Below are 10,309 nucleotides of genomic sequence, written 5' to 3'. Positions count from 1 at the left end.
TGTCACTACTTTTTAAGAAGTCTTTTACTTCTTATTTTCTTTCACATAAGCCTTTTTTGCTCTTTATTTTTCTCTACTTAAAACTTTAATATATTCTTCTTTTTTATGGTTTTTTATTTTTTTTTATTGTAAAAAAAATTCCTTACAATCCGTAATTCCTTTAACTATTGTAAATGTATTGGCTTTAATGTACTTGAGTTTGCCACTTTTGTTTTTTTTTTTATATGTTTTTTTTGTCATTTCTTGATACGTCAATATTGCCACATTTCCATTAAAATGACATTCTCTCCTTTGTACAATTTCCGCTGAATCGCATCCATGGCATCAACAACTTAGACTAAAGTACAATTGGAATAAAAAACTAAATAGAAAAATAAGGAACAACAACGGCTCAAATAATATTAAGCATATTGACACGCCTTTTGTTCACACGCCCATTAGACTTTAGCAGTAAATTAAATTAGCATATCGGTTGGGTTGTACGAAAAGTACGAAAAGTGCGAAAAGTTTTCTTCAGAATAACCAAGAGAAAGCTGTCATGGAGTGAAAGCACGAGTAGTGAAAATGGAAAGGAGTTTCTTGTAAGTATGGCAGTTCTTTTTTAAATTTATATTAAATTTTTATACTAGTTTATTTTATTTTTTATATATTATTCGATATTTACGTATATGCAATGATATTTTGATATTAGAATATGTATAGCTTGAGTCACACATGAGGATAGTGTGGCATATGAAGCGATTATAATATTTTTGTACTGAGAGTATACGGAAATATTTATTATCCGATTAGCTCTACTTAAATATTTTGGATATAATAATTTCTTGGTATACTATAGAGTAATAAATATTTATTATAATAGTCTTAAATAAAAAATAAGAAAACTGAGTTTGACAATTAAATAGTGTAGTCAACAAAATTGCAGTAAATAATGCTATATTGCATGCAACATGCACACAATGAAGTGTTACTGCAGCATTTATATTTAATATCAGAATTGTCAAAAGAATAAAAAAAATTTATAAAAAATTAAAAAAAAAAAATTTAAAAAGAAAAGATTTTGTTCATACTTTAATACCCTACACATAAAATATAAAGAAATACAAAATGATTAAATATTTATCCAGTCATTCACCTCTTCTGAATGGGAAGACTCAGCGATATGCAGACATCTGTTTCCATAAAAGGAAATGCAAAATTTTCATTGAGATGCCCCGCAGAGATCTCAGTCTTTTGGTAGGTTTACTTACAGGCCACTGAAACTAGGGAACCATGCTAGAAGATTAGCTCTTCCTTTTAATTAAATCTGTCGTAGCTGTGGGGAAGACGATGAGAGTGTCTCTCATTTACTGTGGCGGTGGCTTAATTCTTGGGGAGCCCCCTTTCTTGACAACCTGAACCAGTTACAGGACCTGACACTAAATAGCATTTTATGCTTCGTCAATAGTTCTAGGTGGTTTTAAGCCCTAAGTTTCTCCCTATAAACCTATAAAAAGGTTTAGGTTTGATTTCGTGCACTCAGTAAACTTTTTTGCTTTATAACTATGCATTATTATGTTTGTGATTTATTCGATTATTAATCACATTATATACGCTATATATACTATAAGACTAAAACACCACCTTACAAGACTGGCTATACTTACGGATGCAAACTGTAGATTCTGTGTAGAGAGTGAGGAGTCGGCCACACATGTGCTGTTAGAATGCCATTCGCTAACGCACATACGATATAGGCTCCTGGGAATGTATATTACGGAAGAGGCAATAAAACTGTAAAGTAGGTATACTACTTATACTACTTGTTATTGACATAACAGGATTTATAGACCCACTCTAAACCCAGAAGGGGTCACAATAGATCCAGAAGGGGTCACGGTCAATAATAATATATATTATAAACATTATTATAGACACCATATATATGATTCCATGATAATCGTATATTGTTGAAGAAGAAACTCACTGTCTTCATTTCTTGCTAATTATCGTACCCTATTGATATCTTCTTTATTTCTTACTAAATGTGGTAGTTTCTTGAATATCCGCTTTCATTGTCCGTAGTTCGACTTTAGATAGTTTTTGGAATGAGATAGCGTCGGCAGTATTCTTGGAACATAATTCTGATATAACATGACGTCATTCAAAGCTTCCTTTGCTTTCAAACTCTCCATTAAATTAATCTCTTCATACGTTGGAGTCTTATTATGTTGATTAAAAAATCTTTTCAGATTCAGATGACAACTCTATATTCCTTTACTGTGTGACAGATACAAAAGTATTGTTACTTTTCATTCACTATAGTGTGAAGGATATCAAAATAAGAAATACTAAACAAAAAAGTAATAAAAAAAATTAAATTAATAGCATTTATAAAAAAAAAAATAATAAAAAATTTTATTACTGCAACACATTTCCATTGATGTATTAAGTTCTCCTGCTTTATTATTTTAAACATGCAATGAATAACTACCTATCTCGCCTATCTCGCCTACCTCTACACCCTCCTTATAACCAAAGTTGTTAACCGAAACTTAATTTTTCATAGTCAAAAATATTTTGCCATTTTATTTTATAATCGAAAAGCAAGCAATTTGTCCTTAATTGACTTCATTTCTCACTTCAGTGATTTCTCCAATTGTACAATCAATAATCAAAATATTTTTCCGAAAGTTTCTTGAATGTAAATGAATTTTTAGTTTTTTTTTCCATTATTTTACTTTTGTTAATTTTGCGAATAAATATTTGTTTTCTTTTAATATAAGAATTTCCTTCTTCTTAATTTATTTAAAAATTTTCCTTATGAACTTCTTCATGTTTTACATCGTCGTCCTTTGCTTAACGTCCTTTACGATAAAAAAGTTCTACTCCTTATTTTAGTTACTGATTTTAGTTTCTACGAGTTTATTGCATGCTTGAGCAGTCTTAATATGTAGGAGTGAAGTACTCCTTGCGCTCCTTTGCATAAAATTTAATATCACCAATGGGAACCTGAAGCTTCTCAAGCTAACACACACGTAAGGATTCAATTAATTTAGGAAAATGCAGCGCAAAATTGGCAGGTACCAGCAATGATGATGACACTGCCTCGTTGACGTGAGCTATTAAACTAATTTGGAAAGGATTTATTTCAAATTTAATAAATAAATAGAAAAAAAATAAAATAATTTATATTTAAATTTAAAGGAAATAATGACTTGAATTGGTTGATTACCTTTTGAGTATTTAAACAAATTGATTTCTACAATATGAAGGTAAGTCCTTAAATGCTATCTTTCTTATATAAATAACCATCACAGATCGAATGAAAAGTAAACCAGGTTACGAACTTAGGAACAAAGATGCAATAGTCGACTAAAAAGAATATAGCATAGAATGTAGAATGTTGAAACTTGTAGTATAAAATCATATAAAAAGGACATAAAGTAAAAAAAAAGAGAGCACGAAGATAATAATAGTTCTATTTTATGAATTACTTCCTCACTCAAAAAAAAAAAACGCCCACTTGTATGAATCGTTCCTTGATTATCCAATTATACGAATCATGTCTGAAAATATTATCCTGTTCCACACAATTACTGAATATGGTTTAAAAGAATAAGTAAGTTGTCCTTATAAAGACAATGCACCATATCACAAATTGATTTCGATTTTTTATGATGAAGTATCATGTCACAAGTCGTAATAACAATTGATTAATTATAAACACGTTTCCGAAATTGTTGTACCATTTGGCATAATATAGAGATTAAGTTTCCATCTGGTTTGATAGAAAAAGAAAATCATCATACCTTGAACTGCTGCTCTACTCGAAGTAATCTGTAGTTCTAGCTTGTGAAAAGAAACAGTTTTTCTTTATAATGTTGCATTATATAAGAAGTTGATGATAATGATTAACAAATAATATAAATCGTTTCCCCATTCGAAAGGATAACATTTCTTTCTTTCTGAAGAAACTGCATCGTGGTACAAGTGGATAATAATGATTGCCAAATTATTTAAATAATGTGTTATTTTAAAAGTTGCTGATAAAAATTGTCCAATTCTCGGAACTGTAAAGCGCATACAAGCGGGTGATACTAGCGATAAACTTTGTGATTAGGGTCACGAAAGCCGTGGTTATAAAGGGGAATGGTGTGGAGATTACGATCGCACTCATCGAAATAGTGGGACAAGTAATAAGACAAGACTTCAACATATTAGAAGATAACCTCACTTTCATGTTTTTTGTTATTTTTCGATTGCTGACTTCTATTCTCTGTTCGTCATTGATCCATTTCCTTCGTAGTGACCTCTTCATCTCTTTTCCTCTTACTTTTTATTTTATTTTTTTGAGTTTTACTTCCGATATTTTTCTAAATGAATTTAAATGAGTTAATTTTATTATAAGAACGTGTTAAATTCTTTTATACTTTGTTATTTTTGTATTAAACTTATTAATAAATCTATTGACAAATACTTTGTCTCTTGACAGTTAGAAAGGATAGAAGCTTCATGCCTGCGAAATCCTCGAATATTTAAATTTTTCCTCGTACGAAAAACTATTTTTGTTGACTGCCATGGATGAAACGTTTCCAAATTAAAAAAAGAAAATGCTTACGCTTGTTTGTGGTATTTATAGATGAGTATCCTAGCCTGACATTGTTGCATTTTGTAGCTCACTTTTGGTTGTCAATTTGAAGTCGAAAGTGTCAACAAATTTTTTCATGCTGTGTGAGCGTTTTTCCAATTTGTTCAACTTTTTCAGTGAATTCAGTGTTTTTAGAATTTCCTGAATTTTTCATGGCTACGTGTGATACTCCGACGCAGGCTATCCAGCTGACAATTTCCATCGAAACCATAACAGTAGAGAATAAAAAATAGAAAGAATCCCATTCTTGACAATCCAGGCGTAATAAGAATTTCACCGTATGGTCATTTTTGCTAAGTTTTAATTAAATTTAAACTCGTCGGAAAGTTTTAAAAAGAAATTTTTACTTAAACTGTTTCTTCATCAACACGGGAGATTTTTTCATTAATTAAGAAGAAAAATGAATCCTTTAAAGTAATTTATAAGATTGCCTTAAACGTTCAAAATTTTTCTGTTTTGCTGTGATGTCAAATTTCTTCTTCTTCTTCCCTAACTCATAAAAATTGCAATTCCATTTTTAAGTTTTCAGTCCTTCGATGCAAAAGTTTAAATAGTTTGTTCTCAATCCTTGTAATTTGGAATAAGTTCTTTCAATAAAATGTTGCAGCAACTTTTCGTCCTGTTGACATGAGCAATTTAAGAAGTGACAAAAGTTTTGATACATTTTTTTCCTTGAGTCCTCAAACTCATGTTTTATGCTCAGTCGAATTTTAGATAATTTTTGCAACTTTGTTGTTGTTTGTTTAGTATTCACATGTGCACCCAAATAGATTCCCATTTACACGGACGATGCGATAGCACAATGAGAGTGAGTTATCACCGTTAAGTCGGATTCATAAACATGCCGCCAACACATTCCGCACAATTTATGTCACCACTCCATAACTAGTCCCCTCTCTAGTCCTCAGTTCATTTTTATGTTCTTATTTTGCAATGTCGGCGCTTTATTTTATTGTCCTTTGAACATTCGCAGTTATCCTGTAGGATTTTCCTTAGCTTTATATGCTCGTTTATTTTCAATTGTTGTTAATTTTTTATGGATTTCTCTAGTTTTTATAGTTTTGTATTGTTTGAAATGTACTTACGTTTGCGGTTTGTAGGTTTGTGGGCTTGTGGGTTTGTTCGGTTTCGGTCTGGTATCAGCGGCTTTTGTGTTATAATTTTTAATCTTAACACATAGTCGATTGCATTTTATATATTCTTACACGTATATGTAATTTATTAAAATCGTTTTTAAGTGCACCGCAAACTTATGACATTTCAAAATGCTGACAGATGAAATCTATTTATAATTCTTTAATTCAGTTTCTTCTTTCGGCTTTAAAAAATTTTTTTTTTATACAATTTACTACTTTTTGCTATATTAATGGAATCTGTAAAAAAGGGAGTAAGTAACATAAGAGTTAAAATGAAATTGGGAATTGGAATCTACAATATTGTTTTGTTAAGGTTTTATATAAATTTAAAATTCTTTTAAATAAAACCAAATTTTTAATAAAGTGTAGTTGCTTCAATACTCCAAGAGAAAGAGCTTCTTTTGTAGAGTTGAGAGTTACGAAAGCCTAACAGGACTTTTTCAGACAAACAAGTTGATATCCCTTTTAGCAGCAATCAGACGATCAAATAATATCGCATGATTCTGCCGTTAAGGGCCAGATTTGAGAGACTACGGGTTTTGACTTATGTGCACTCAGAAAAATATCCTCTAACCACATATTAGTTAAACTGACCTGATCATTTTGTTAGAGACATTTTAAGTCATGTGATAAAGAAGATATAGAAACCACCATGTGATATTGTTACATTTAAAATGTCCCTTAATTTCAGTTTTCGTTTCAACGAAATTAAGCCTATTTTCCTAAATTTCGTTCTAACCTCAAAACGGAATTTTGTGTGGAAAAAATAAGTTAATTTCGCTGAAACGAAGATGAAATTAAGATTTTTCTGAAATTTAGGTGTGTCTGAACAGAATATCACTATTTCACTACTAACTCAAAAATGATGATTTTTTCTGTCACCTCAAAGTCCAAAAACAGGTTTATATTAGTTTTTTCACTTTCAATTCCACTAAAACTATAAAGTTTATTTAATACTTTTATTTTCTGAAAAGTAAAGTAGTATTATTTTATAATTTCATTCTTTTTATTATTCTTCACCTCGATAGTAGGTAATAGGCGCCATTGGAATCTGGCTCAGGGCTCTAATTGTGCTGAAACCGGTACTGTTAATATAATTGTATAATGCATTTATCATTTAATTAATATTTAACTTATAAAAATTTAATTTAAAATTTGACTTTGAAGTATCAAAATTAATTTTTTTTTGATTTAAATAAATCTAGGATAGTCCTTCTTTCTTGTAATATCACTTAAACCAGCTAAAAATTTCAAAAATTATTTCCATTTATATTTGACCTCTAAAACTTTTTCAATTTATAAGTACTTCAAAGAACTTAAAATTAATAAAATGAATGATAAAATAAAATAGAATAAAATAAAATAAAGTGAAGGAAGATTTTTGTGTATTTTCTTGAAGCGAAATATGCACTTTACTTTTATGAATAACATGATTCTGCAATTCAACTGAATCGATTATTATTATTGCTATTATTTGTTGGTCTTTTTGTTTTGAATGTTAAATCAAAATAAGAGAAATGTTAAAATGGAAAAGTAAAAAAAAGTAAGTAAAGTAAGAAAAGTAAGAAAAGCTCAACAAAACCGAAATGCAGCAATATGTGTACGTACGAAGGTGGTATTGATGTTTGTGGTGAAGGTCAGTGATACCGGCAATGAGAGCAGAACGAAAAAAAAAACAAAATTAGGTGAAAAGTATAAGAAAAGTGTAGGGAATAAAATGGCATCACGTGTGCCATGCACATGTGCCTGAAAAGGAAGTGTTTTAACGGCGGAGTAACGACAATCAAGTAAACAGGTGTGTTGAAATAATTTGCTTTTGCCGTGGAAAACCAAAAAAAAAAACCCGAAAATATGCACAATCTACCATTTGTGGTGAATAATATTGCTTAAATAATATTTTAAATTTCATTTCATTTCATTTTAAACATAAATAAATAAAATTTTTATTTATAATAATTACCATAATGCATATTTTAAATGTTAGGCTCATCTCTTTCGGCATTGCTGCAATATGCACTCTTGTTTTCCCCAACATAGCACAGACAACAACACAATTTTATGCTCTTTTCCACTGCTGCTGCTATTACTGCTACTGCTGCTGTTGCTGGTGTTCTGTTCTGTTCTGTTCTCAATGGTTTTTGCCATTTGCAAAAATTTTATTTCATTTTGTTTTTTAATGAGCGCAGCTATATAAACAAACGAACCTTCATATCGGAAAGTTTCGCATTGTTGCTACTCTCTACAACCGTAAAGTCGGCTAAACGACACACGTGATGCTTTGCAGTACCAGCAAATGCTTGTGTAATGTGGTAGGAAACATAACAGCAATAACAAGAGCAGTAAGAGCAGCAGCAGTAGCAACAGAAGCAGCAGCAGCAGTAGTAAAAACAACAACAAGAGCAGCCATAAAGGAAGACACATTAGTGTTCAGCATACAGCAGCAGAAATGGCAGCACAAGTAAAGACAGCAGCAGCTGTGAATTTTCAAAAAATATTTGCTTTGCTTGCCAGAGTGTTTCTCGCCTTAAACGAGTGTAGTTCATAAAAATAGCAAAGCGCTTTTCGTGGTAAATTTTTCTTAGCACATCAAAATTTTTTGCAACTGTTATAAAGCAACGAGAAAAAAAACACAAAAAATCAAAACAACAGTATCATAACAATAAATTTATGTTTCAAGTATCAATTTGTTTCGTTTAAATGTTTTTGTTTAAATTATAATTGTGGCTGTTTTGAAAATTTCAACTATTTATATTTCTTTATAAATAATTAAATAATAAATAAAATGTAAAATTAAACAGAATATTTTATAATAATGCATTACTGCAATTGTCGAAAAAATTTCAGTGCATAAAACAACAAGAACAATAAAATACAAAAAAAAACCGTTTATAACAACAACAAAAAAAGTTTACTCGTGTGTGCTTTGAGTGAAAAGTAAAGTGCAGTAATTCATTATTGTTTTTGTAATAAATTGGTCAATTAAAATTTGCAGTGAGTTTATTCTTTGTTTAATTGTTGTTTTAATGACATTTGTATATAATTTGTGTTATAAATTTATGGAAAATTATTGTTTGGAATAAAATTTTGTTAGTTGATAAAATGCACTATGTTTACTGTATGCATTTTAATACTTTTCAGGATTTAGCAGAATTGTTTGTTTGTTCAATACTTTAATGTGACATGATAAATAGTTCGAAAAACAAAAACAAAATCATAAAATTTTAACTCATTGGGTTCGAGTGCATTTATTATGAGCAGCATTGCATGACACTGTTAGTAAAAATTTAATTCAGTTAAATGTGATTTAATTATGCTTTTATATTTAAAATTTTTTTTAATATATCTATTTTATTTATTGAATCTCTTTTATAAAAAGATTTACAATAAGTATTCAAATCTTAAAAAACTAAAGCATGTTTTTATATAATAATTGTTTGCTTATTTCATTTTTTTATTAATATATTTATTTCTTTTTTAATATATATTTTTAAATTTTTTTTTAAAAATATTTTTAAATTTTTTGGTTTTTTTGATATTTCTTTTATTTTTTGAAACTATATTTTTTTAAAAAAGAAAAATATTGATTTTATCTATTAAATAGATGTAAGAGATTAATTATTTATTTAGTTTTATAATGAAAAAAATTACTTCTCTTAATATTTTTTATTCATTTATAAACTAAAATTGAAATCATATATACAAAACATTGTTTTTTATACATTTATGCAATTATTATTCATTTTTTAATATAAATATTTATTTATTATTTAAACTTGTGATAGCAGCAATTTCTGTTTTACTTTAAAAAAAATTATTTCATATAAAAACCAACTTCTCCGTTGCTTCACACAAAAAATATTTACAAGGTTGCATTTGTGATTTCCTCAAGGAAACATTAAGAACGAAGAACGCAAAGTCACACTAAGTTTACCAAAAATGCAAGGTGAAGATATTTTGAAGGTTTTCCTTTCGTTCCATAAATTCCTAAGCTGCGGTGTTAAAGAGTCACATAAAAACTGAAAGTATATTAAGAAAAAAGATTTGTGAAGGTTTATTCGCAAAAAATAATAAACTTTTTTTTTAAGATTTATAATTATCATTTAATATAAAATAGTTAATTTTGAACTCTTGATACTAATACTGGTACCGATACGGATACTCATACTGATATTCTCACTGACGTTGAAACCGATACTGTTACTTACATTGATACTGATATTGGTACTAATGTCAAGCTTAACCTTGACTTGTTTACTTTTTCGTAAAATTCTCCTACGGTATCTAGCAGATACAGAAATCAAAATTTTGCTGTACTATCTCGATTTTCATTGCCCTTGTCTATGAGCACTAATCGCTGTCTTTTCATATTTTATTAAAAATGCAAAAGCTTTGAATAGCTACCAAACTTTTTTGACGTCTCGCTTTTACTTACTAGAACATAATACATTCTCTATTAATCAGTTCTAACGTTTTTTTATTTAAACGAATGATTCAATTTGTCCAGTTTCAGGAAATAACTGTTCCCAGTGCTTTTTGATAGATG

This window comes from Teleopsis dalmanni, chromosome 1 (genome assembly GCF_002237135.1).
Source record: "Teleopsis dalmanni isolate 2A chromosome 1, ASM223713v2, whole genome shotgun sequence".
Classification (NCBI taxonomy): Eukaryota; Metazoa; Arthropoda; class Insecta; order Diptera; family Diopsidae; genus Teleopsis; species Teleopsis dalmanni.
This window is presented reverse-complemented; position numbering follows the sequence as displayed.